This window comes from Myotis brandtii, unplaced genomic scaffold (assembly GCF_000412655.1).
Source record: "Myotis brandtii unplaced genomic scaffold, ASM41265v1 scaffold44, whole genome shotgun sequence".
NCBI classification, from domain to species: Eukaryota; Metazoa; Chordata; class Mammalia; order Chiroptera; family Vespertilionidae; genus Myotis; species Myotis brandtii.
This window is the reverse complement of record NW_005366833.1, coordinates 2,003,574-2,029,204: the sequence shown is the minus strand read 5'-3', so window position 1 is coordinate 2,029,204 and position 25,631 is coordinate 2,003,574. Positions and strand designations below refer to the sequence as shown.

The 25,631-nt window shown below is 42.5% G+C and overlaps 1 long non-coding RNA gene across 1 annotated transcript in view; it reads right to left on the bottom strand.

Moving 5' to 3' along the window:
• Window positions 1-25,631, bottom strand: part of LOC102250854 — a 55,956-nt gene that overhangs the window by 11,004 nt on the left and 19,321 nt on the right. Inside the window, exons 4-5 of the long non-coding RNA XR_314065.2 lie at window positions 24,516-24,672; window positions 9,827-9,935 (exon numbers count right to left, since the gene is read on the bottom strand). This is a non-coding gene — a long non-coding RNA (uncharacterized LOC102250854). The remainder of the gene's footprint in view (window positions 1-9,826; window positions 9,936-24,515; window positions 24,673-25,631) is intronic.

Genomic DNA, 25,631 nt, shown 5'->3' with positions numbered 1-25,631 from the left:
TGGGGAGTGCAGTTGGGGGCGATCAGGCCGGCAGGGGGGCAATTGGGGGTGATTAGGCTGACAGGAGGGCCAGTGAGGGGCGACTAGGCCAGTGGAGGGGAAGTTGGTGGCAACCTGGCCAGCAGCGGGGGGTAGTTAGGGGCGATCAGGCCAGCAGGGGGGAATAGTTAGAGGCGACCATGCAGGCAGGCAGGTGAGCGATTAGGAGCCAGCAGCCCAGGATTGTGAGAAGGATGTCCAACTGCCGGTTTAGGCCCAATCCTGGGATTGGGCCTAAACCGGCATTTGGACATCCCCTGAGGGGTCCCAGATTGGAGAGGGTGCAGGCTGGGCTGAGGGGACACTCCCCCTCCCCCGTGCACAAATTTAGTGCACCAGGCCTCTAGTGTAGCTAAAGAATATTGTATGAAACATGTTTACAAAAGATAGTTTTTGCAAAGTGCTGTTGACAATTCACATGTGTCCCTGTGGTAAAGGATTGTACTAAATGGACTCCAAGACCTTGCAACTCAAAGTGAGGTCCATGGACCAGTGGCTTTTACATCACCTGGGAGCTTGATGCAAATGCAGATTATTGCTTCCACCCCTGGACATCATGATCATAATGGGTATTCTCACAAGATTCTCATGTACATTCAAAAGTGAGATGCAGGCATGGAAGGTGCCCTCTAACTCTCCACTTCTCCATCCACTTACGTTGTTGGAGTCTCCTTTAGCCATTCCTCCTCCACCTACTCTTGCACAACCTACTAAATATCCATTTAATAACAACCTATAAAAGGCAGAAGACCTGAGTGTGATTTGTGATCAAATGGGTATAATGAGCCTCAAATTAATATAGTCTGATGGATGGTTCTATTCCTTATTGATGGGAATTTGGGGTGGGGGCAGGAATCCCACTGAAAGCCACTGACAGTCAAATGAGTGTGATGTAGTCAGGTATATTCTCCTTGAACCCAAATGAATCAGAACATACCAAATCTCTCACTGTCCTGTATGATTCTCACCCATTACTCTAGTCAGCAATTTTTGGCTGCCTACCCACTCGTTGGGACTATCTGCAGAAAGGAAATGGCATTCTGCCTTCTGAGTAGCATATGCACATTAGTCCCATCCTCCAGGATAGTACTCTTCTTGTGCAGACATAAGCTTCCAGCTTTCAACAGCTGATCATCCAAAACTTCACACCAATAATCAGTGGAAACAGAACCAGACCTCATTCATAAGACAAGAACCAGAGCATTTAATGACAACTGGATGTTAAATACCACTTCTCTGGTAGTTTCATCTTCTTCCAGTTCCCAGCTCACAATATTTTATGTTCTGCAACAACCAGCAGCTTTCAACATTCCCATCTTCTGTGCCTTTCCTGTGACCTCAGTCTGGAAGGCCCTTTCGGTTTGTCGCTGCCTGAATAACCTCTGCTTGTCCTGGGAGACTCAGCTCAAGATGTATCTGCTCTCCCAGGCAGCCTTCCTTCAACCTCCAGGCTGCACGACATGCGCCTCTCTCCCTTCCCATAGCACCTTGGTTCAACCTCCACTGTATCACCTTAGACCAGTTCTGTCCAATAGAAATATAACAGGAGCCACATACATTTAAATTCCTAGCAGCAAAGTTTTTTATTATTATTAAATATGTTGTTATTGATTTCAGAGAGAGGAAGGGAGAGGGAGAGAGAGAGAGAGAAATATCAATGATGAGAGAGAATCATTCATTGGCTGCCTCCTGCATGCCCCACACTGGAGATTGAGCCCGAAACTCGGGCATGTGCCCTGACTGAGAATTGAACCGTGACCTCCTGGCTCATGAGTTGATGCTCAACTGCTGAGCCACACTGGCTGGGCCCATTGCAAGTTTTTTTTTAATTAAAAATTAGCAGGTGAAAGAAATTTTAATTATGTGTTTTACTCAATCCAGCATATTCAGAATGTTATTTCAACAGGAAATCAATACCATACTAAAAATTCATTATTTTACAGTTTTTATCATATCAAGTCTTCAAAATCCATTGTGTCCTTTACACGCAGAGCACATCTCAATTCAGACTAGCCCCATTTCAAGTACTCAATAGTCACACTTGGCTAGTGGTGACTGTATCAGACAGCCCAGCCTTACACTGCAGTAATCTACTTATAAGTCTGTTGTCCCCACTAGAAGTAAGCTGCTCAAGGGCAAGGTCAATGCCTTACTTATAGTATCATCAGTGTCACATCAGTGCCTGGTACATAATGAGCACTCGGTAAATGCTAGCTAAACTGAACTGACCTGAAGGTATTTGGAGAGAATGTGGGATTTTAACAGCTGTTCACATGAAGAGGACCTTAAGCATACTTGTAATAATTATGATGATAGGGATAATAGCTAATATTTTTGTCTTGGGCAATGTTCTGTGCTCTGTCAATGTGTATCTCATTTAACCCTAACAACCCACACTCTATGTCAGTGATGGCGAACCTTTTGAGCTCGGCGTGTCAGCATTTTGAAAAACCCTAACTTAACTCTGGTGCCGTGTCACATATAGAAATTTTTTGATATTTGCAACCATAGTAAAACAAAGACTTATATTTTTGATATTTATTTTATATATGTAAATGCCATTTAACAAAGAAAAATCAACCAAAAAAATAAGTTTGCGTGTCACCTCTGACACGCGTGTCATAGGTTCGCCATTACTGCTCTATGTACTAGTAGTGCCTTCACTTTATGGAAAAAGAAACTTGACCCCAACTCATACTGCTACTCGGTGGAAGAGCCAGGACTTACTGAAATAGTTTCTAGAACAACAAAGTAAATGATAAACACACCCACAACCCCAACAGACAAAAAGTAGAAAGACAACATTCACAGATGTTACACACCTACCCCAATAGATAAGGCTTCTCCCGAGTCTCCCTTACCATCCCCACCAGCATCTTCTCTGGGACCCTGCGGCCTGTGGAGTTCTGCCTTCTGCAGTGTGTAACGCTTTTCCAAGTTCTTGAACCAGCCCTTCCTGGTTTGAAATTTACTGTATCGCATACTTGCCATCTAAAGTGCTTGCATTCTGCCTATCTTGTCAAAATGGCAGAGCTTTTCACAAACCATTCCAGGGAATAAAGTCACTTTTCTCAGAGCCTAATCGCCCAGTATCTGGAGAAAGGGTAGGGTATAAACAGCTGGCTTTGCTCCACCACTGTCCCCAGAGGCCTCAGTCTCACTTATGTGGCCTGGATGGGGGGAGGGGTGTAGCAATCACTGCTGATGTGTGCTTTTGTTTAAGGCAACCAGGCTCAATTGTGCTTCAGAAAAACGATGCAGATTGCAAGTTTTTATATTCTTCTGGTGTACAAAAATTCCATTATCTCTAAACCCCAGGAACCAGAACCACATCTGGCAAAGGAAATAAAGCTCGAGTCTTAAGGAGAGAATCGATTAGGAGCTTTGAAAACAGGCAGCCCTTTTGGATTTGATGTGGTGGGAAATAAAGAACGCTGGAGGGTTTCTGAGCACGCGAGTGATGTGATGAAAACAGTGATTAAGGAAGATGAAATGCAAGCAGGACAAATTGCGGGGAGGGGCTGGGATCAGAGAGGAAGCAGTCATCTGGGTCCAGGGAGGTGGAGAGAGCAAGAGAAAAAGCAGGCGTTTTAGGAAAGGGCTCCACCACTCTGTATAAATTAGTTAACATATGCCCATCCCCAAATCACTTTACTACCAAGTTACTACCAGATCTTTAATCTCTTACTCTATTTGAGAAGGCAAAAATAAACCCGTGAGGAGCTAAATATTTTCATTAAAATGATAATAAAATGTCGTCTGTGAATATAATGGTTTAACTGTATGTATACCCTGCTGAGAAAATGAGCCTGCAGAACAGTACATGGGGCAGAAATGGAGCACAGAAAAAATTATATTAGGCCCTTATTCACAGAATACAACCACAATGAAAACAAAAATAAAATTTAAAGCAGCCTCATGTGGATGAAGCCCAAATGACAGAATATAATCCCCAAAGTGGTAACCCTGAGCCTGTCCCCAATTCATTGCCCTTCCGGACTCTAAAAGCACCCTAGCAGTTAAGTCCTTTAGTGGCAGGAGGTATAGGCTGACTCTCAGGTGGACCAATATCGTTCGCCAAAGCCCGGCACCCTAAGCTGTCATGTTCTTCAAGTCTGGATGCAATTTTATACGGTCCAGAGACTTCAGTTCTTTTCATCCAAGTTTAGGTCTAGAAAGCATCTTGGAGAACATCTGAACCCAGAGCTTATAAATATTTACAAGCTGCACACCCCCTTTTCCATTTAATCTAATAGAAACACAATGGATAAATATTAAAATGGGCACCTTGAAGAAGGAAGGACGGAGGTGAAAGCCCAGAATTCCAACTACTCATTCTCCCCTTTCCTGTCCCAACACCAGCCCGCACCCCACAGGACTTAGATACACTGTAGCCGACCCAGAAGTCCTCCCTAGGAAAGCCCTTTGCAAAAATACTAGAGTCCAGTGCTTTTGTTTGGTTTTGGCTTCTTGTGACAGAGGAAAAAAATTGAAGCTCAGTAAGTTTAAAATAGGATTTCCATTTCTATCCACATGACATATTAAATAAAAGCCTTCTTCTAGAAACACATAGAATTCTAGCGAAATACAAATACCCATTTAAATGTATAAAAGGAACTCATAAGACATAAACTCTTCAGTTTGAAAATATGGGTATAACCTATAACCCTCTAATTCCATGTCTAGATATATGTCCCCAGGATAATTTTTTAAATTCTTAATGGAGATGCATCATTGGGTCATGAAATCACTTTGGTAAATTGCAACCAGCATATTTTTGGGGGATGTGAAATAGATTGGGTTAAACTGGATTATAACTGAATAGAAAATAAGGGTGAGCTTTATTTTGAGAAACTTTCAGTCCACATATATGTGTATACACACACAGACAAATGCAGCACATGTATGTGCTGGGCTTCCATATAAAATGTATGTTTAACTGTGGGTGTAGATAAAACTTTTTGGAAATGTTATTTAGAGAAGCTTTTGTATGTTAGTATAGGAAATATATAAGAAGATTCATTGAAGCATTGGTTAAATAATGCAAAATTAAAAGCAATCTAGCACTTCCAGTCAGGATGGTAGAGTAAATGCTATGCTCATCTCCAACATCAAAATTACAACTAAATTACAGAGCAACCATCATGCAGAACCACCTGAAGACTAGCTGAACAGAAGTCCTGTAACTAAGGATGTAAAGAAGAAGCCACAAAGAGACCGGTGGGAGGTCTCAGAGACACAGCATAGGCAGGTCCCATGCCCACAGTGTGGTGATTAAGAATTGGGAGAGATATCTCAGCTGTGGACGTCCCCCTAAGCAGTAAGGGACCCCAGACCCTGCTCCCCAACCTGGGGCACCAGTGCCAGGAAGGGGAATCCGCCATAACATATGGCTGTGAAAATCAGCAGGGGTTACATCCCAGTGATAGAGGGCTGCTGGAGTCCCAGGTGTTTCTCTTGAGGGGCCTGCACACCCTCTCTCTCCCTCCCTCCTTCCCTCCCTCCCAGGTTTAGATGCTATAGCTCAGATGCAGCACCTGGAAAAGCACCAGGGACATACAGGGAGGACTGAAATGACTGCTTCAGGGCACAGCTGACTGGAGAGGCCTGGGTCAGGGCTGCTCTCTCTGGGATAGAAGCATTGGCAGGTGCCAGGGCTCCTTTGTTGAGCTTTACCCTCACCAAGCTGACAAGTGCAGCCGGGCACCAAATCTCAATTCCCCATTAACTGGCTTAACACTGTTCACCCTGCCCTGGTGAGTCCCCGAGGCCTTGCCCCACCAACTCTCACTAGAGGCCCAAGCCACTTCCAGTGGCTTTTCCATACACGTGGCCTGCCTTTGCTCGGGCTGAAAACTTTCCAAAAGTCTCTCAAAAGGCCACAACACCAAAAAAGCAGCTGCCAGCCTCTGCTTGCCCTTGCGTCTTGCTGAGTCTCCCCAAGCCCAGAACAAGCGGCGACCAGTCTCAACTTCCATAGCTACTTCCATCAGGTGGCCCCACGACTCCATAAACTGTGGCCAGTGTTGGTTGGGAATGTAGCTTCGACTAAGAAGCCACAAGCTCAGCACAAGTGGCAGCCACAGAAAGACTCTAACCAGGGCACTAATGACAACTGGCCTCAGTTCGTAGCATAGCCTCTCCAAGTGCCTCCAAACCTAGAAGAAGTGGTAACGAATTATAGATCATTTTGTAGTTCCCACTAGGTGGTTCCAAGCCAGGCACAAACAATGGCTACCCTTGGCCTGCACTGGAGCCCCTCCCAAGAGGCTCCAGCATCAACATACCCAGTGGCCACCTTCAGATCACACAAGAGCACCACCCAACCAACTCCACAAATGACCCACGCCGAGGGCAGACTCAGCTGGCATTAGAAGCCTGCTAAAGCGACTCTTGGTCCATGGGGTCAGCCCCTCCCCCACCCCCACTCCACAACAGCTTGTCTGCTGTGGTCACAGCTAATCTTCATAGGCAGTCAGCCTGAAGATTAATCCCACCCACAGATGTGCCAACAGCAATTAAGTTTCAACTACAACAGGAGGGCACACACAACGCACATAAGAGCACCCTTAGAGCTTAGGTGACCATGGATACAATGCCACTGAGCCTCAAGGACACAACCAAAGCAGTTCTAAGAAGAAAATTTATAGCAACACAGGCCTACCTCAATATCCTTGATGAACACAGATGCAACAATTCTCAAAATATTAGCAAATTAAACTCAGCAATAGATTAACAAGATCATTCAGTAGGATCAAGAAAGATTTATTCCCAGGTTGCAAGGTTGGTTCAATATATGCAAATCAATGAACATGATATACTACATAAAAAAGTGAAAGATAAAAATCATAGGAACATATCAATGGATGCTTAAAAAGCAAAAAGCATTTGACAAAATCCAACAGCCATTTATGATAAAAACTCTCAGCAAAGTGGGGCTAGAGGGAGCGCACCTACACATAATTAAAGCCATGTGTGGACAAACCCACAGCTAACATCATACCCAACAGTGGAAGCTTAAGCTTTTTCTTTAAGATCAGGAGCAAACAAGGATGCCATTTTCACCACTGTTAATCAATATAGTATTAGAAGTCCTAACCTCAGTAATCAGACAAAAGGGAAAAAAAGGCATCGGAACTGGAAAGGAAGAGACAAAACTATAATAATTTGTAGAGGATATGGTACTATATCTTGAGAACCCCAAAGATTCCATAAAAATTATTAGAATAAATGATTTTAGAAAAATAGCAGAATACAAATTAAATATTAGTAAATAAGTTGCATTTTTATATACCAATAACAAACTATCAGAAAGAGAAATTAAGGAAACAACTTACAATTGCATCAAAAGAGTAAAATACCTAAAAATAAATTTAACCAAGAAGATAAAAACTTGTACTTGAAAAGCAGCAAGACATCAACAAAAGACCTTGAAGATGATATAAATAAATGGAAAGATATATCATGCTCATGGATAGGAAGAATTAACACCATTAAAATATTCATAATACCCAAAGCGATCTACAGATTCAATGCAATCCTTATCAAAATACCAATGGCATTTTTCACAGAACTAGAACAAATAATCCTAAAATTTATATGGAACCACAAAAGACCCTGAATAGTCAAAGCAATCTTGAGAAAGAAGAACAAAATTAGAGGTATCATGCTTTCAAACTATGCTACAAGGCCATAGTAATCAAAACATCATGGCTATGGACAAAAAATAAACATATAGATCTTTAGAACACATTAGAGAGCTCAGAAATGAATCCTTGCCTATATGGTCAATTAACATTGGTGGCAAGGCATACAATGGGGTAAAGACAGTCTCTTCAATAATTGGTGTTTGGAAAACAGGACAGATACATACAAAAGAATGAAACTGGTTCACTTTCTTATACCATATACAAGAATAAACTCAAAATTGATTAAAGACTTAAATGTCAGACCTGACACCATAATATTCCTAGAAGAAAATATGTATAGGCAGTAAAATCTTTGACATTGCTCTTAGTAATTTTTTATATGTCTCCTCAGGGAAACAAAAAATAAATAAATGGGACTACATTAAAGTAAAGAGTTTTGCACAGAGAAGGAATCCATCAACAAAATGAAATGACAATCTATTGAATGGGAGAAGACCACAGCCGGTGTGGCTCGGTGGTTGAGCACCAACCCATGAACCAAGTGGTCACTGGTTGATTCCCAGTCAGGGCAAATGTCTGGGTGGTAGGCTCGATCCCCAGTAGGGGGTGTACAGGAGACAGCCAATAGATGATATTTCTCTCTCATTGATGTTTCTATCTCTTTATCCCTCTCCCTTCCTCTCTCTCTAAAAGTAGTAAAAACATATTTAAAAATAGTGAATGGGAAAAAATATCCACCAATGATAAGAGGTTAATATCCAAAGTATCTAAGATACTAATACAACTTAACACCAAAAAAGACCCGAACATACATTTCTCCAAAGAGGACATACAGATGGACAATAGACATATGAAAAGATGCTCAATGTCACTAATCATCAGAAAAATGCAAATTAAAAACACAGTGAGATATCACCTCACATCTGTCAGAATGGCTATCACTAATACATCAACAAACAACAAGTGTTGGTGAGGAAATGGAAAAAAGGGAACCTCCATGCACTCACTGTTGGTGGGAATGTTAACTGGTGTGGCCACTGTGGAAAACAGTATGGAGCTCCCTCAAAATATTAAAGGTAGAAATACCAAATGACCCAGTAATTCTACTTCTGGGTATTTACCCAAATAAATCTAAAACTCCAATTTAAAAAGATATATGCACCTGTATGTTCATAGCAGCTTTGTTTACTATAGCCAACATATGGAAGCAAACTAGATGTCCATCAATAGCTGTATGTATAAAGATGTGGTACATACACACAATGGAATATTAATCATAAAAAAGAGTGAAATCTTATCACTTGTGACATGAATGGACCTAGAGGGTATTATGCTAAGTGAAATAAGTCAGACAGGGACAAATACCATATGATTTTACTTTATGTGGATTCTAAAAACCAAAATGAACAAACAAACAGAAACAAATTGGTGGTTGCCAGATCGGAGAAGGTTGGTGGTAGGATTAAAAATGTGAAGGGATTAAGAAGTACAAACTGCCGGTTATAAAAATAGCCACAGAGCTGTGATGTGCAGCAGAGGGAATACAGTCAATAATACTGCAATGTCTGTGTATGGTGCCAGATCGATACTAGACTTATCTGGGTGATCGGGTATATAAATGTGTAATCATGAAGTGAAATACTGGAAATTAATATAACATTGTATGTCATTTGAAATAGAAAAGTAAAATAAAAATTTAAAGAAGCAATCTGAGTGTTCATCAATAGAAAAACAAATATACATAGATAGTGGTCTGTTCATGAAACATTACACTACATAGCAGTTAAAATGAATGGGCCAGAGCTATGTTTCTGAAATCTAATGCTAGATTCAGAAAAACCCAGTGTGCTTCCATTTATTTAAAGGTTCAAAACATGCAAAACGACAGTCCCTACTGTTGAAAGACCCATATGTATACGGAAGTAGGAAAGCATGCAAATTCAGGACAGTGTTTATCTGTGGGGTGGGAGGAAGGCACATGGGATTGAAGAGGAATCAGGTAGGTCTGAAGTGAACTTGTCAAAATGTTAGGATTGCCTAGAACTCAATACTGACACACAGAGTTTTGTTATTCTATTCTCCCGATTTGTTGTTGTTGTTGCTTTTTAAAAATGGTTTTGTAAGTCACAGGTACTCACTTGAGACCAGATGGCTGGCTGGAGGGTAATCTGGAAGAAACCCAGGATGTAATCCTGACCGAGTTCCAAGCTAGTCTTCTTTCCACATGGCTCCCAGTTCATGATCTGTCTGCAAATAAAGGATTTGTGTCATTTTTGGTTCTAATCTTAGTCATTTATTTTTACCTGAGAGATATTGTTCCCCAAAGACCACCAGGCCACGTCTGCTCTGGCCGGAAATAGCACAAAGCACATTTACTCTGAGGCTGAGCTGTTGCTTCCCAGTTTGGCTCTGCTTTCCAACCTTGCTCACTCATTGCAACAAAACACTGAGCCATTGAAAGATCTTTAGAGAGCCCTAACTGGTTTGGCTCGGTGAATAGAGCGTCGGCCTGCAGACTGGGGGGTCCCAGGTTCGATTCCGGTCAAGGGCATGTACCTTGGTTGTGAGCACATCCCCAGTAGGGGGTATGCAGGAGGCAGCTGATTGATGTTTCTCTCTCATCAATGTTTCTAACTCTCTATCCCTCTCCCTTCCTCTCTGTAAAAAATCAATAAAATATATTTAAAAAAAGAAAAAAAAAAAGAAAGATCTTTAGAGAGAGAGAGAAAGATGATCTAAATATGCAAAAAGTATAAAGGTGGGAAGAAAGAGTGAGAGGGGAGAAGAGGGGAGGAAAAGGGAAAAGAGGGGAGGAGAAGGAATAGGAGAGGGGGAGGAAAGAGAGAAAGAATCAGCTTTGCATGAGGAAATAGACAAACTCACAGGAAGTGATCAAATAAAGTCAGAATATTGCTGAGAAACCATGAAACAAGCATGGGATGTATTTTAGATGTGTATAACTTGAAGGAGTAGCACTTCTATAGACTTTGAGCACAAATGTACTATCTAATGGGAGGGAGTTCATTAACTTTTTTCCAGTCTATCATATGACAAAAACAAGGAAACAAAGGATACTTTGGCAACTCCTGGAGACCCTTACACAGAGAGATTTATTGAGCTTTTGGAAGCATGACTTCCAGGTCAACTTGAGCTTTTCAGGTGGGTGAGCCTAAGCTTTCTGCTGTTGGAGGCAGTAACCCAGACAATAAGAAGATAACCCTTATATAGGACAGGATCTGTGACAGATCATTCTCTGGAGTCAAACAGCAAACTGGACATAACTATGAATCAGATTCTTCTCACCCTGGGATGCCTATGAATGATATGAACTATGAACATATTCTTTCTGTACTGCTGGAGACAACAGCCCTATAACAGAATTCCTTGTATTGTATCGAGAGCAATGTAGCTACCACTAACATTGATTGAGCACACACTCTTATAAATCCTTTCTGTCATTTAGTCTCAACCATCTTCCCAGGAAAGTACTCTTGCTAGCCTCCTTTTATAGCAAACAAAACTGAGACCCAGGAAGGTTAAGTCATATACATCAGGTCCCCCGAAAGAAGTGTGGAGCCAGGATTTGGAGCCAGTTGCTGCTAACAGACTGAGCTTTTATGTGCCACACTATGCCCAGGAGACAGTATCCTATCTAATAAAAGACAAAAAGGGTAATTAACCGTACCTCCGCTATGCTTCCCATTGGCTAATCAGCGAGATATGCAAATTAACTGCTGTCCCCTATTGCCCTTCAGGGCTTCTCCACCTCCCCCTGCTCCTGAGGGGCAATCGGAGCAGCAGCCACCACTCACACCCACTAACAGCACCGACCCCACTCGCACCCGCTGCTGGCACTGGCCCCAATCGCTCCGCATGGTCAGCTCATGGGAGCGGCGGTGGCAGGAGCAGGGCTGCTGGCAGACAGGGGACCAGGGGCCGCAGCAGGACGGGACAGGTGAGGGTGCAGAGGATGGGTTGAGACCCGCCCCTGTGCCCACTGCAGCTTTGCGGCCCACAATTCCTTTCAAGGTGCACAAATTCATGCACTGGGCCCCTAGTTTAAAATAAGTGGAAGCAGCTATTGAGATGACGGCATCAAGTTATATGAGGACCAGGGGACCTGGGCTTCAGATACAGCAGATCTAAGGGGCAAAAATTCATATGTCAGTGAAGGTGGGGATGGTTTGCTGAAAATCAGAATCCTTTCCTTGGAGCTCCCAGCAACCTAGAACATCCGCCACGGGGCACCTATGTGTCCTACCCCACCTAAATTATGGCTAATTCTGCAATGTCCCTCAACCCTCAGACAGCACAAATGGAGATGGACTTGGAAATTATATTGGATGAAAGTTGGAATGCTTAAGCTTGAGTTCAGTGTTGTCACTTACTAACTAAATGGATTCATTTCTGTGAAATAAGAAAAAGAATGCCTGCTACTTAGAACAGGCAAGTCAAACCAGATAGAGGCACAGAGAACTCTGTACACATTGTTGACACATGAAATATTTTTTTTTCTTTGTTCCATAAGTCAAAGCAGAACATTACAACAAAATATTGGAATTGTCTACACAAGACCCTTGCAGATCTCAAAGAGCCTTCTTTTTTCATTTAGTACTAGAGGCCCAGTGCACGAATTTGTGCACCAATGGGGTCCCTCAGCCTGGCCTGTGGGATTAGGCCGAAACCGGCTCTCCGACATCCCCCAAGGGGATGCAGAGGGTGCAGCCCAGGCCGAGGGACCCCACCGGTGCATGATTGGTGCCGGAGAGATACATGGGAGGTTGGCCCGCTTGGGAGGGCTCCAGGGCATGTCCGGCCCACCTCACTCAGTCCCAATCAGCCAGACCCCAGCAGCAAGCTAACCTACCGGTTGGAGTGTCTGCCCCCTGGTGGTCAGTGCACATCATAGCAAGCAGTTGAGCAGCCTTAGCATATCGTTAGCATATTATGCTTTGATTGGTTGAACGGCCAATCAGATGACCGGACATTTAGCATATTAGGCTTTTATTATATAGGATTATTAACATTGGTCCAGTCATTTTTCCATATTTCTTCCATCTCTAATAGGAAGGGTAGTAATCACCAAAGTTTCTTCTAACTTTGATATTTTGTGATTTATTTTGTACCAGATCTAGGAGAACTGGACTGGGGTTTCTAAACGGTAGTTTGGGTACTTCCAAGTCACCTTATTCTTCTAAAGTAAATAATCATTGCATTCCTAGGGCCCCACCAATCACACAGGCCCCCAGAGGAAATCTAACAGCCCACAGATATCATTTCAATGGTTCTAATTGCCCCGGGTTCAAGTAGGAAGGGTGGCCTTCATTCTAACACTTTTGTTCTGGGTAATGCCAGACACAAGAGGAAAAAGTTTGAGAAAGCTTTCAGCCCTGTGATCTCAAGTCACTGCTTCACTGATAAGTGTCACTTGAAAATGATGTCAGGTATGACCAGCTAAGGCAAGCTGGGAGCCAGAGCCAGGAGCCCTCCCGGCTTCCTGCCTCTCTGTGTTGGTCTTTTCCCAGCAAGACACATCAAGTGAGGCAACTCTAACTTGTGGGGGTGACTGGAGCGTGGTCCTGAAGCAGCTGTGTGATGGCTGAGTGCTTTGCCAGTCCCTCCAGAATAGGGCTGACCCCATTCCAAGGGAAGCCAGCCCCTGGGGAGCCTAGGGACGAGGCTGAGAATGACAGGTCCATTTTCACAGGAAAGGGGATGATCAGTAACCCTGATCACAGTCTATTACGTGGACCCTCCCCCAGCCATCCATCCCCTGGGTTCTGACAGGCTGAAGCAGATGATAGGAAAAGTCACTTATACAACTTGTAGCTGTCTGCAGCCTGGAGATACACATAATGCCCACGGCCGGAACGGCTACAATGAGATGAGCCTGGGTGGCCTCCCAAATCACCGTGCAGTGGACACGCATCAATGATTCATTCTGTGTCTCTAGCAGGCCACGCTCACTCCTGCCTGGGGCCTCTGCATTGGCCACTCTCTCCCCAAAGCTGGGCCCTCAGGTCTCACACAGCTGGCTCCTTTCTACAATTGAAATTTCATTTGCAATATCATTTTCTTAGACCTTCCATGCATACAGCCTCCCAGCACTCTCTATCACAACACTCCATTTTACATTTTATATAGAACTTCTCATTATCTGAAATGACTCTGTCCATTTGTTTTTCTGGTTTATTTTCTATTTTCTCCTTAGAATGTTAACTTAATGAGAGCCAACATCATCTCTGTGTTCTCCAAACTAGCCCAGCACCTAGAAAAATATGTAGCAGATGATAAGGGATCAATAAAAACCAGTAAAATTAAATTGTTAATGGGTTAATTCTATGTAGGACACGTGTGTACTAGCAGTGGTGAGATTTCAAAGCTTCAGGGAAGTTATCACAGACACTTTAATATGCCACCATTTCATGAACCATCCCCTCTCCTCTCCCCCATTAAAAATCGGACAGTCACTATAATCCCTAGGGAGTGGCTCCTGACAGCTATATTTATACTACATAACGTTTTCACTGAGGAATGAATTTGGTTTTAAGTAACGACAATAACAATGACCTATCTCAGTGCACTGTGATTTCAACAGGTAAGTTATCATTCTTCTCGATTAAGAACAAATCAGGAGTGAAATCCAGTGTCAGTGCGGCAGCTCAACCACAGAGGGGCCTTGGCTCCTTCTCCTTTGCACACTCTGTTCCCAGCACACAACTCTCATCTGGTGCTTGTCATATCCTGGTCACAGGATGACTGCTGCACCCCCAGGCATCGCATCTAAATTCCAGAGAAGAGGAGGAAAAGCAAAAGGAGAAAGAGCCACCCATGCCAGGTAAATCTGTTGTTTCTTTTTATTGGGAAAACAAAAGCTTTCCCAGAACCCATATCCAGCCACCTTTATTTACATCTCCTACATTGGTGCTGGGTCACATGGCCACCGCTACACCAATTACTGACAAAGGGAAAAGATTACTAGGACTGCTCAGGGGTGGGGAACATCTGGCCCTCGAGCCATATGAGGCCCTGGAAATCATGTGGTCGGGCCCTGCCAAGGCATTAGGGGGGAGTTAATTAAATGTTTGACCAAATACAGCAGGCTAATTTTTAAGTTGATAATTTTGTATGGCCCACAATAATGTTATAAATATCCAAATGGCCCTTGGCAGACCAAAGGTTCCCCATCCCTGGCTTAGATTGTCACAATTTATCCTCTGGGGCTGGAGAAAGGACCTAATTTTCTTCAGATCAAGGTATTGCCACATTCTCCTCAACAAACAGATCTGTCATTAACTAAATGAGCTAGAGTAGACTTGACTCAAAGTCAGAGCGGAGGCTTACAGAAGCTGACAGTTAAAGGCAGATCCCTTAAGCTGACACATTTTTTAACTTTAAGATTTGATTGGGCAAACTGTAAATTCTATCATATGCTCAAATATACTCACAGTATATTTCCCTTTTCTGTCAAGCTAGCTCAAGATAGAGTCTGTTATTTAAAACTAAAGGGTCTTTGTTACAGAGCATCTAACTACCAACATTCTACATGGGCAAGAGGGCTGCACTGCATGGGTGCTGTAGAGGGTCAGACAGTCCACCCACACCTCCCTCAAGAATGATTCTTTGTACCAAACACTGTGCTCCTCCCGGGGCAACCCAAACACTGAGACATTATGTCATCAGCCTGACAACCTTCTCCTCCTCTTCATCTTCACAAGTATTTGCTGAGATCCCCAGTGGAAAGAGAGGGCTGCTGGCACTAAAGGCCTGCCTTGTGACAGAGGAATGGGGGCTGTGCAAAGCACCCACGCTGGCTGGGGAAGGAATGGAACTGTGGAGATGTCACGTCACAAATCTACGTCGAAGGCCAAAAATATATCGAGCCTTCTGATTATTAGCCCAGCACATTTTTTTCTTTTTTAAGCCATCCGATTATTCAGGGCACGTACACACGTGTATACACACACACACACACACACACACACGGGCCATCTATACCCCTACAATCAAGAAAGATCCCAATGAGTGAAAAGCCTGGCAAGTCCAGCTTATTATTCCGTCCCTGCTAATAGCCACAATGAATATTTTATGAGAGATTATAAGGACTGCTACTCAAGTATTTTAGAGGGCTATCTCTACAGATCTCTTACTCTGTCATCTATGAATTTGATCTACATTCTTCTTCAATGTATACATTTTTTCAATTTACGTAAATTTTAGACAGATTTTTCAAAATGTGTTGCTTGGCCCTAACTGGTTTGGCTCAGTGGATAGAGCATCGGCCTGTGGACTGAAGGGTCCCAGGTTCGATTCTGGTCAAGGGCATGTACCTTGATTGTGGGCACATCCCCAGTGGGGGGTGTGCAGGAGGCAGCTGATAGATGTTTCTCTCTCATCGATGTTACTAACTCTCTGTCCCTCTCCCTTCCTCTCTGTAAAAAAAATCAATAATATATTTACATATATTTTTAAAAATGTGTTGCTTGCAGCTTACATGTTTTACATGAACAAATGGTTCCATGATCATATGACTTTGGAAACACTTGGTTAAAGAAAGTTGAATGGCTTCTTCATCGCAAGACATTACTAGCCCAATAAGCATAATGAGTAGCCAAGAGAGGGATTTAGTGTGTGGTATCTTCCAAATTTGTTTAACCACAAATATTTTTCCTTGGTGTATATTGAAAGGCTGGTGATTGAAAAGATAAGCTTTGGGAAGCACTGCAGAGGGGAAGGATGCAGGAGTTAAAGCCTAGAAACTACTACCTCTTTTAAGGATCAAGAGGCATATTCTATGACTTGGTGAAGTAGGTCATGTCCAAACTTATATGTACCCCTAGTGAATGTCACTAGATAGTTAGCATCATCCCTTAGTCCCCTGTTCCTAAGTTCTACATCACAGCTGCTGTCTTGGGTGAAAAGCACATTGAGCGAGGAGGGAGTGCACTTGTGATCTCAAGCTGATCATGTTATTTCTCTGATCATCAGGTTCCCCTCCTTCAGAAGGAGCATGACAGACCATATGAGAATGAGGAGAAGGAGGCCATTACCAAAGGGTCAACACCCTATTATTTTTCTTCTGTTCTAACCTTTATCAAAGACTTTTCAACACATTGTTTGCGGGTAGTTTTTATCGCGCGCTAACAGGTGGCGCGGGCCATTTTTGCTAATTTTTTGCGCAAATGGCAACGTTCAGTAAAATTACGATAACTTTAGTTTTACATATTTTTTTTCAATGAAACTTTGTGATTTACTATAAAATGTACACTGAATTATTTTTCTTATAGTCAACGTAAAACGTATAAATACGTTTCCCGCATACAACGTGTCAACAATGCAAGAGTGAGCATGCCACAATGACCTCAGTGACAGGATACACAAAAACTTATTTGTCTTGTTTAGATCCACCTTCTCTAATAGACCACTTGGTACATTATAACAACTATCCTGTTTCCCAATATACAAACGTTTCCCTAAGATACCTGGCACCAATTAGGCTGCTTCAAAACCTGTATATACTTAAGCATCCCTACAGGGACAAAATGATTTTAGGAGAATTAAATGCCAAGATTGGCAATGGTTTTGCCAAAGCTTCATTATAGGACACCTAGAAGTCAACCTTGCTTCCCTGAAAGCCTTTTTTCCAGGCACAGAGAGATCCAAGTCCATGAAGAAATAACTGAACAAACTCTTTATCATCACAATGTAATAATATAAACTGTGGTTTATGGAATAAGTCCAGGAGAACTTCATCTCTAACTCTAAAGGTTCAACATTATCAGCCATTTGATAATCAGAACTTTATTGTTTATCTTTGTCCTCCAGATGAATATTTTTAGTCTATATTAATAAGGATCCATATTCCCCTAAATTTACTTTGACCTTATGCTCTCCTAAATTGAATCATTTAAAATGTTCTGTGTAAAAGGAAATGGTCTTCTCTATGGCAATAGGAACAAGAATATTAAAAGCCACATAGTGTAATAGAAAACAAAAATAAACTAACAAGAGCATCAGGAGAACAAGATTCTAATCAGTGTTTAGACAGCTGTTGTCAGGAGTTGAATCTTGTCTTCCCCAAAATTCATATTTTATAGTCCCAACCCTCAACTCTTTATAATGTGACTTCACTTGGATTTAGGGTCTTTAGGGTCTAATCAAGTTAAAATGAGGTCAGTAGGGTGGGCCCTAATCCAATATGGGCGGCGTACTTAAAGAAAAGAACATTTGTACACATACTCAAATAGTAAGAAATATTCAATAGATAAGGGAGGAGATAGCCATCTACAAGCCGAGGAGAGAGGCCTAGAACAGGTTTTTCCCTCACAGTCGTCAGAAGGAACCAACTCTGCCAACACCTTGACTTTGAACGTCTAGCCTTCAGAACTGGGTGGCAATACATTTCTGTTGTTTAAGCCACTCAGTCTGTGGTACTTGGTTATGGCAGCCCTGACAAAATAGTTATATTTTTGGGTATGTCTTCCAATATCTCTGGGTCCATTTCCTCATCTGTAGCACGAGGAGGGTAAATGGCCTTTGAAATTGCTTTTATGTCTAAAGGTTAACGATTAAGGATGAAAGTAGCCTCTCACCAATTCTCCTGAGATGTAAACACGCACCATCTTCTGAGAAAAGCTTTCCCTCTTATCGGCAGATCAATGAATGGGAAGCCGTCTTTGATGATCCTGTCTGGCCTTCCTAATTTATATTTCAGTAATGACTTCAGGAAGCAAAATAAGGAAGAAAGGAGGCTCAAAGTAACTCCTACGAAAGGCCACAGACTTATAAGTTTATATCATTTTATAAGAAATTCATCATTTGGAAAAATTGGCTTATAATAGATTCTAAGGGAAGTGCTGGGGTGGGATCAGTTGAAAAGATCAATAACAAATCTAAGTTTCATGACATGGTTCCCCAGAACAGAGCCTCTGTAAATTAAATAAAAGCACACATTTTTGTGCTCTCTTCACAGCCCATTTCTGGGATCCCCCTCTCTCTCACACTTAAATGTTAATGGTAAAAGGAAATATGTTTCAGGCACAACTATGGAACATCTGAGTGCTACTATCCTGTTCCAGCTCACCAATAAAACAGTTAATAACAATGACTTTTTGCAACATTTATCAACCTCTTATCAGCTTGTATCATCTTGGTATAAATCCCAGGCTATTAATGCATCTTCAAAGCCTGCAATATAGTAATAATGCCAGAATCATAGTGGGTAATGAGCATTTTGGCAACTGAAATTGCAGTTTTAAATGCTATAAAGCAGAACTGATGTGCTAGCTCCCCATTCTCTTTACCTCATTGAATGTATCCTCTCCTGCCAAAGGAAATGCAAAGGTAAGTATTCTATGATATGATTTTATCATTGCTAAGAAGCAGTGATAGGGTAACCTTCATAAGCAGCTAAATGGCTGGCTTAACATCAACTATATTAAAACAAAAATCAATACACTTGGCAAGCATCAATCCAACATTTAAATGCAGTGCTTGTATTAGTCAGGGTCTCAATAAGATGGAACACATAAGTCAGGATAATTCAAAGAGGGTCTATTTACTCAGCAACTTTTTACGAAGGCATACTCAGGGTGCGACAAAATCACAGGGATTGTGGGCAATAATCCAGGGCTAGGAGCTGAGGCACTGTGACCACCCTTAGGCACAAGGAGATAAGGAGGAGGAGTGGTGAGCAGAACCCAGAAAAGGGCGCAGTCTCACTTTAGTCACCAGCCACAACTGGGGTCCCTACGGGACTCACACTTCCGCCCAGTTGACTACAAATCTGGAGGTTCCTGCAACTCCCAATCAGGTTCAATCATTCACTAGAGAACTCAGAATAGCTCCCTACTTCCTATTACATCTTTATTATAAAGGACACAACTCAGAAACAGCCAAAAGAAAGAGATGCACAGGCCAGGAGGGCACAGAGCCCCCATGCCCTCTCTGAGTGCGCCCCCTCCCAGCACATCAACCGGTTCACCAACCTGAAAGCTCCCTTAGCCTCACTGCTTCAGTGTTTATGGAAGTTCCGTTATGTTGGCATGATTTCCCAAATCACTGGCCACTGGTGTGTGAACTCAACCTGTAGCCCCTCCCTTCTCCCGGAAGTTGGAAGTGGGGCTGATAGTTCTCATTCTCTAATCACATGGTAGGTTCTCTGGTGACCAGCCCCCATCCTGCAGCTATCCAAGCCCCACATGTAGTAACCTCATTAGAATACACGAGACACTCCTATGTCTCTGGAAACTCCAAGGATTTTAGGACAGTGATGGCGAACCTTTTGAGCTCGGCGTGTCAGCATTTTGAAAAACCCTAACTTAACTCTGGTGCCGTGTCACATATAGAAATTTTTTGATATTTGCAACCATAGTAAAACAAAGATTTATATTTTTGATATTTATTTTATATATTTAAATACCATTTAACAAAGAAAAATCAACCAAAAAAAATGAGTTCATAGGTTCGCCATCACTGTTTTGGAGCTCTGTGCCAGGAACTGGGACAAAAACTATATATGTAACTTTTTTACCATGCCACACCAGCACACTGTACCATCAAGCATGTCAAACTCACAGCCCGCAGGCCTCATGTGGCCCACAACAAATATTTTTTGCGGCCCAGCCAATTTAACGGTATATAAGAAACGTTTTAATAAAAATGTTGTAACTTAATTTTTACAATATCCTGTTATACATAATTATTAATAACGAACTACAACATTCACTAATGACTGATAACTATAATTGTGTTGCATTCATTTCCCTTACGCGCCTTACGCGCAGGCGCACCATTTCTCTCCACTAATACTAGCAGCGAATATTTTAGCAGCCGATGGCCAAGTCATTAGTCTTGGACTGACTTGTTTGGTGTGCGCAACAGGAAGTATTTCGCTTTCGGAGAACAAGAAAAATAGGTTTATTTGCGTTACGCTTATTAATTTGTACAGTTAATTCAGTGTCTGGTAAGTTAATGTTCAAAAAAATATATTAATTTTTATTAAGATGTCCTATTATTTTATGTTAATATTACTCATTTTATTTCAGCCCTTTGTATTCAGCATGTCTCTATTTAAATAAATCTATGTTTCTATGAAAATGAAGCTTTTGTTTTTTTTGCGGCTGCAGCCCACATGAACTTAAATCTTGTTTATGTGGCCCGTGTTAGCCTCCGAGTTTGACATGCTTGCTGTACCACAGTTTCTGGTACACAACAGGCACTTAGTATTTACTAATGAATGATGCAGGCTTCAGTGGGCCATTCTAGAGTTCTTTCTCCCTCTTTCCTTCTTCATTTCTGAAAGATCAGTGAACTTTTTTAAAAAATATATTTTTATTGATTTCAGAGAGGAAGGGAGAGAGAGAGAGAAAGATAGAAACATCAATGATGAGAGAGAATCATTGACTGGCTGCCTCCTGCACGCCCCCCACTGGGGACTGAGCCCACAACCCGGGCATGTGCCCTTGGCCAGAATCGAACCCGGGACCCTTCAGTCCACAGACCGACGCTCTATCCACTGAGCCAAACCAATTAGGTTGATTAGTGAACTTCTTAAGCCAAAACTATTTATGCTTTAAGATTCCCCTTCCACCCCCACCCCACTTGGATAATCTAGAGAACACAAACCCTGGCTTCCAGAATCGTAGGGCACGTCACGCCTCTGACACAGGGAGACTCATAGGAGAAGCGTTCACAAAGATTTTTTTAGAGATAGAATTTAAATTATTGATTTACAACCTGCTCCCGTCTCCTCCCAATTTCATCCCTTCTTGTCACCTTCACAACCAACAGATTCTGCCGCTCTAAATAGAAGTAGGAAGCTCGGGTTGGACATTTGTTGGGAGTGGTAGGATATTTTTGCCCATGTAATACATTGTATAATGTGCCACCAAAAAGACCTGATGTTCTGGATAGTCCCCAGTGATACGAGTCCCACCTTATGCTGTTAAAATCCCAAGTGATCAGCATTTTACACAACATAGGGAAAACTGAATCTCTAACAGGAGAAAATTGGAAACCAGGGATGAAGAAAACGCAGAAGGTAGTAGGGTTATTCTAAATCCATTAACAGAAAAAGCAAAATGAAAAACAGTCCATCAGAGCTAATATGCCTTGAAAATATGGTATGAAATTCCAGTTTAAAGGAGGGTTCAGGGGAACAGTGTTGAAGTTTTCTACCCACCAGCACAGCTAGCTATCCATTGAATGGACTGTTAGGCTTCACAAAACTAACAGCTTCCTAATATTAACAAAAATGAGCCACACCCTATAACCACACTGTGAGCTCTCAACTTAAATGCTTATCCAAGGGCTTCATAGTGTCCTTTTTGGAGAATAGTTTTAGCCCTGCCCATACACTTGGCCCACCTTTCTGTGGAAGTGGGGTACCCTTCATCTCGAGAAAAAATATAAAAGGGGCCCCTGAATCTCCTCAGCTGAATGTCCTGTTTGGCCTGTGCATCCTCTATGCACGTGACACCTCTGATCAGCAGCACACAATATCATCATTTCAGGCTTTGTCAGAAAATGCATCCGAGAACAGATTGTGACCCTCTGCAAATGTGTGCTAGAGACACCTGGCATTGGAAAAATACGCCTGAGGCAGCTGTTCTATACGAGATGGATCATTCTAAATGACCTAAGGGGAATAGTAGATGGGAACAACTGGTGGATCATTTGAAAAGAGACAGTGAGAGAGAACTGAGTGGGTGTCTGGGCCCACCCAACATGTAGGACATCATAGCTGGAGGTGGGGCCCAGGTGTCTTTGTAAAGCCACACCCCCTCCCCATCAAGCAATGGAAAGGAGACATATGCTAATTTTCCTTTTCATCTCCAAACAATATGCACCTGGATTGGGTACAATGGAATTACACGGGGAACTTTTTCAAAATATACCTGTGCAAGACCTTCCCTACCCACCCCACCACTCTGACAAACATTATGCTGTACAACTTCTGCATTTTGCAAGGGCCCTCTAGGTCATTCTGCTCCTCCCGCCTCCCTTCATCCCATCCCATCTTCGGCTGAAATATAGTACACTACACACTGCTTCTCTATTACGAGTACACTCAGTTACTAGAAAGAAATATATTTGGGTCACATCTCTTAATTCCCTGCTGACATACCGTAATGGAATTAATATTTAACAATACACACTTGACTTAGATCCAAAGTGCCTTAAAGGGGTTATCTACTAGAATTTGACATTGTTATACCTTCTGGAAAATCAATTGCAACCATCTGATACGTTACCCAGCATCCATTACCCTTCACAAAATTCATGTCTGACAAGAGATGGTCCCCGCAGCAGAACATGTCTGTGTCTTTTTAATAGACAATGATAATGAGATTAATGCAAAGCATTTACCCTGGTGCCTCAGCTGCTAGGAAACAAGCCTCTTTTTTTGGTATTTTTAGTAATCACAGCATATGGGTGAGGCTCCTTAGCAATGGTTTGTAAGAGAGTACTATCCAATGGAACTGTGAGGGTAGAAATGTTCTAATTCCATGCTATCCAATTCGGTAGGCTAGGGAGCCTTTCAAATGTGACTAGTGTGGCAGAGGAATGAATTTTAAATTTTATTTAATTTCAACAAATTAATTTTAAGGAGTCACAGGTGGCTAGTGGCTGTCTTGAACAGCATGGTTGTAACGCCAGGCTTTACAGTTAAACTCAGTTAATACATAAATAAAAGTAACATGATACAAAATGTGTATAGTAGTTTCAACTTTGGTGCAAATGCTATGTTTATATTGTAAGAGCATCCCTGGCTTTCAGTAATATCATTGGAAAGGACCGTGGGTTTCGGGGGTTGACAGCAGACACTTGGCTGCTCTCAATAAAGAGGAGGCTCAGGTGATCTCTCCGGAGCAGCCTGACTGGGACGTTACCATTAGAACTGCCGGAACCTGATGGCAGCACCACTGACCTTCCTCTGAACTGTGCCACCGTACCCGCCTCAAAGGACCCTCAGGTAGAGCCCTCCCCTGTTCAGCCCCACCTGGCAGAGGGAGGCAGGAGGGGGCTTTCACGCTCGCCTGGATCATGCACACCTGGAGAGAGTGTTCTCTTTTTACCAAAGGACTCAGTGGGGCTTCAGGGTTTCTCAACCTCAGCACACGGACATTTGGGCCTGTGATTCTGTATTGTGGAGGGCTGTCCTGCGCATTGGAGAATGTTTAGCAGCATCCCTGGCCTCTACTCATGATCAATACACACGTGGCTTAGATCGTCTGGCTTGGCATCCCATAACTCCCCCCTTCCCAGTAGTGCCAACCAAATATTTCATCCCATAACTCCCCCCTCCCCAGTAGTACCAATCAAATATTTCATCCCATAACTCCCCCCTCCCCAGTAGTGCCCAGCAAATATTTCTCCAGACATTGTCAAATATTTGCTGGGGGCAAAAAATCACCCTGGTTGAGAACCACTGATGTAGACAGTGAGTCCTTGCACTATGGGCTACTGGAAAAAGGAGACGAATCTTAATTGTTTTTGTTTAATATCTAGTACCTAGCAGATGCCTGGTGTGTGACATATACTCAACTAAGCATTGCTTGGATGAATAAATAAAAGGCCACTATTATTTTTTAACTTTTTAAATATTCCCCTGTGCCTAGCAAAGTGTAAGACCCAATCAACAAATATGTTCTGGTTGCTTAATGTTCTTAGAGGCCTTTAAAAAGTAGGAATTCCTACTGATAACTATTTCCGAGGAAGCAAAATGGAGAAATAAATCATTTTCAAACCTTAATGTGCATGAAACAATTTCCTACCCTGTTAGAGTTTTTAGCAAACAGTGTAAGTCTAAAAATAGAGTCTCACCATTTCCAAATGAAGTACCACAACCGTCTGTGGGGAGGAAGCAGGGCTCCGCCGCCTCTGGGCCTCGGTCTGTCCACCGTCTGGGTGCTGGGGTCGGTAGAAGCCAGGCCTCTCCAGCACCAGGTACGACCCCCAGGAGCCCCTGCTGCTGGCTGCCCTGCAGGAGGAAAACAGGGATGGCTCGGCTCAGCTTCCAGCTCCTGAACCTTTATGCTGCCTTTGCCAGCAGGTGATGCTTTTTATCTCATTTGTCAAAATCACACCCCGCAGAACAAGGCTACCAATTAAAGCCAAGCCATGGCGCCTAAAACTTAGGGCAGTGATGGCGAACCTTTTGAGCTCGGCGTGTCAGCATTTTGAAAAACCCTAACTTAACTCTGGTGCCGTGTCACATATAGAAATTTTTTGATATTTGCAACCATAGTAAAACAAAGATTTATATTTTTGATATTTATTTTATATATTTAAATGCCATTTAACAAAGAAAAATCAACCAAAATAATGAGTTCGCCATCACTGACTTAGGGGATGCTCTACCTCTGTGTACACATGGCCTAGCACTGCAGAGAGAAAGGAAAGTAAAGGCATCCCCACCATACACAGATTTAAACTGAAGACACATTTAGCATAGTCTGCTCTGCCTTGTCTATTTACTGTTTGTGGTATTTTAAGTTTCTTGGATGAGATTTCTTATTTAATGGGAACTGTCACTCTCTAAACTCCGTATCACTGGCTGTACATTTAAGGAACTGCTGTATTCAAACAACCAAGATCATGAAGTCCCCATTGCACCAGGGAAAAGGTCAGAGCATTTATTAAAATTAAAAAAGCAAAGGAGAGGGAAGAAAAAGCAGCTTATTTGCAAAAACCATCCTTCCCCGAGAGCGGTGGTTTGCCGGGGACATATTAGAATCACCTGGGCAGCTTTCTGAAGTCCACACACACCAGACAAATCAAATCAGAACCCCAGGGTCGTAACCAGGCATTGCCAATTATTTTAAGTAAGTGTTTGAGTTTAGAACAGTTGTAAGTGTATGGGAAAAAATTGCAAAGCTAGTGCAGAGATTTCCTATATACCGCATTCCAAGTTTCCCCTATAAACTTCTTCTATAAGTA